Raw genomic sequence first — 3,773 nt, 5'->3', positions numbered from 1 at the left:
AAAAATAAATTGTGATAATAAATTCATCGAGCTATATTATAAGAAATACAAATACTTATTAAAATTAAAATAACTTAAATAATTAGGATCTATTATTATCCTTATCAATCTAGCTCAACAAAACCTTAAGACAAATTAAATTTCGAACTTCTGCTAGAATCATCCTGTTCTTAAAGGAGACTCCAAAACCATCACACTGAATTAGGCTACCTTTAAAAAACTGAAAATCTTGTTGACTGTTCAGTACTGTTTATTTTTATTGATTGTGTTGCAACTTCTGCAGACAGTGCCGCTATTTCAGTTCTACAAAGATGGGGTTCTTTTGGAAGCATTTGCAACCAGAGACAAAGAGAGGATCATAGGTGCGATTCGAAAATACACTTCTGTTGATTGAGTATTGGATTTCAACCTCTATGCTTCAGCTTTTAATCTGCAAATCTAGAATTTGGAAGTGATATGATTTGTATCACATTCTTAGCTGACTGCTTTTTCAGAAGAAACCTAATTCAAACGGTGCATAGGATTTTGGATTTTGGACGCTAGCACCACCATTATATTCTTGCTCATACTATTTCTACTCTTCGGTAAAGTATAACATTTATTTATCATAAATCATGTATAGTTGCAGCCTGAAACTTTTATTTGCACAATAAAGCTACAGGCCTGGTTTTTTTAAGCGCTACAATATCTCAATCTGAATTAGCATTCCTTCTTATTGATTGCAGAGAAAAGATATGAATTCAAATTTTTTTTTTTCAGTGTTTTTCGTTAAGAGGTTTTGCATTTTGATGAATAAACATAAGAGAGTTCATATTGAGGTGCTGTTTTATAGTGTATAGAACTGGCAGTTTCTGGAGAAATTATTCTGTGAGGAGTCCAGACCGGAAGAACCGTCCGGACATGTGAGTTTACACTTATATGTTTGGACAGTTACACTTACATGTCCGAACAATTACACTCATATGTCCAGACGGTTCTTCCAGTCCTATCTTTAGTTTATGATATTCGTCAATTTGCTCTATTTATTGGCCTTTATTGTGGAACACATGAGGGCATGTTTGATTTAATATTATCTAGACATAGTTATTTGTAGCAATATTACAATATTATTTATGAAATGCAATGCATTTGACAGTGTTATTTTAAATTATATAATATCATTTTGGATTGTTAATTTTGATGATTATTATTATTTATTTGTCGTAGATACTCCAACATCTATAAGTTGATATAGAAGTTGCTGCAGAGTTGAGAGTGCATGAAGAAATGTTAAGAAGGGTCTGTTATGGAAACCTTTTTGCTTTCCAAAATAGGGTCGTATTTAGAGGAGCTCTAATTATGGCATGATTAGGAGCTCTAATTACTGCATTTGTAAAACCCAAAATTGACGACAGTAAGTGTTGCATGCATCTCGATGCGTCGCGATGATATTTAAATGAAATTTCAAAGTTGTCGGAATTCGACGAAATTAATTTTATAAAATTCTATGCAAAATTTCGAGCAAATTAATAAAGAACATATAGTGAATTTAGCTTAAATTTGAAATTAAAAATCATGGAATTATTATACCTAAATTACTCCTAATGATATTAATGCGAATATAAGGCTTGAAAGGACAAAATGGTCCTTTGACAATCCCTAATCAACTGAAGCCTTAAGGAACCGAATAGAGTTCGATCCATTCATTTCTTCTGCTTTGTTTTGTTCTGCCGAACCGAAGGAGGAGCACGAGACGGAGGATTTAATGTAATGCCCCATGATCTAACTGAAAGAACATATATATATATATATATATATATATATATATATATATTTCTTCCAGATTAATACAAGCATCCATTCCAGATCAAAACAAACATCCAAAGTTGATATTGCATTAAAGAAAGCAAATAAAATATAAAATATAATTCACATTACGATAGTTCATAATTACAATCCACAAGTAACGTTCAAAAGAATATATATAATAGCATACTGGCTACAAAAATACATGAACCAAAAGCTAACAAATAATTATACTAGTGTCAGTATAAAGCTTCACGCAGCAGACTCCTTACCTGAAATCAATTAACCACATATAACGAGCTTAAAAAAAAGTCCAGCAGGTCACCAAAACCTTAAGCTGAATTCAAAACACAGTAAAAGAGCAATATGCATATTAATGATCAAATCATAGAAGTAGCAGTCCTATGATCATTGAATATGTGCAAGAATAATAAAACTCAAATGAAGTAGCAGAAGAATCTGTAAACAATAAAATACCACAGAACAAAAGTCAGTAAAGCAATAAATTAATACGAATGTCAAATTTGTAAAGCAATTGTCATATCAATAATATCAATAAGTATAAAATCATATAAAGCGTCAAATAAAACATTATTAATGACTGTTGAAATCAAATCTATGTAGTAAAATCATATCAGAAGGTACATATTCTATTCAGTTATTCTTTATTGCTTGCTCAGTGTATCACATGCATAAGATCAGTAAAGTGAAGTAGTAATATCAAATAGTATCAGTGTCTATATCAGTAACAGTAGTAATCCGATGGTAGGAATAGTAGAGTAATGATATAACAATAAATTCGTGCAGTAAAAATAAATCTATAAAATATTAAGAAATATATCTCAGGATTATGCATTTCAGTAGTCACACTAAACAAGTAGAAGTCCTGGCTATCACGGTGTTTTTTTCAGTGTTAGTATCAGTGTTAGTAAACCATTGGCTCAGTAAATAGAATCGTCACCCTTTTCTCGTTGGCACAATAATAATCTCCTTATAACTCCCAATCAGTGTATCACGTGAATTAGTATAGGATAACACCAAACTGCAATATTTAAAGGAAAGCCCGTCGGCCCACAATCCTGTACAGGTAAATCAATCTCCAACCAAGGGGTCAACCAGTCTTTACTTGTTTGTTTCATACACATATAATATTATCAATATACTATAATAGTAATAGAGACCAACTATTACTCAAGCACATATCTACATCCATTTTAATGCATTATAACAAATAGTGCATAATTAAGCTTAATCAAGAGGATGCCAAAATATCATAACGATATACAACAAAAAATCCTATTAGACAAAAATGCACATTTTCAGAATCACCCAGTGAAAAATCTCAAATAAATATTCAAAATGCTCATAATCATGATCTCTATAAAATATAAAAAGTTACACGGTAAAAGTTTCGTCAATACAAAGTTATGCACGTTTTTCGGTAACTGAAACAAAAATCTGAGCAAAAAAATATCAAAACACGAAATCTTTGAAATCAGAAATAAGATATGGATATTCCAAAAATAACTTGAAAGTTTAACGATTTCATATTTAAGGCATGGCTTTCGTGGTGGTTTCCAGCGACCGAACTTGGGAAAATCATAGAGAAAGCCTAAGAGAAGAAAAATGCATGATTAGAATTAAGAAATTCCTCTTTCTCCATAGATTTTTGGAAGAGAGTTTCTACGGTTTCTTTAAAGTTGATTTTTTTTTGTTTTGAAAAATGATAGAGAAGATTTAGAAAAGGATTTGTATCATTAAATTACTAGTTTTCCCAAAAAATTTTGAGATTAAAAAATTAGGTTTTCCTAAAATTTGAAATTCCTTAAAGATATTTCACAAAAATGTTTCCTATGGGTCCTAAGAATGTTTCTAAAATGAAATTTTGAATTTTTTTTTTAAGAATTTGCATTTTTCTCTTATTAAATTAATATGAAAATATTAAGCCCTAATTATGAAATTAATAATGAAAACGTTTTAAAATGCAT

The 3,773-nt window shown here is 30.3% G+C and overlaps 1 long non-coding RNA gene across 1 annotated transcript; it reads left to right on the top strand.

The window, feature by feature from the left end:
- Window positions 1-262: 262 nt before the first annotated feature.
- LOC110091998 lies at window positions 263-817 on the top strand. The gene is made up of 2 exons (XR_002302540.2): window positions 263-362; window positions 495-817. It is a non-coding gene; the product is annotated as an uncharacterized LOC110091998 (long non-coding RNA).
- The last annotated feature ends 2,956 nt before the right edge of the window (window positions 818-3,773 follow it).

This window comes from Dendrobium catenatum, unplaced genomic scaffold, assembly GCF_001605985.2.
Source record: "Dendrobium catenatum unplaced genomic scaffold, ASM160598v2 fragScaff_scaffold_431, whole genome shotgun sequence".
Taxonomy (NCBI): Eukaryota; Viridiplantae; Streptophyta; class Magnoliopsida; order Asparagales; family Orchidaceae; genus Dendrobium; species Dendrobium catenatum.
Note: the sequence above shows the minus strand (reverse complement) of the source record. Positions and strands in the feature narration are given on the sequence as shown.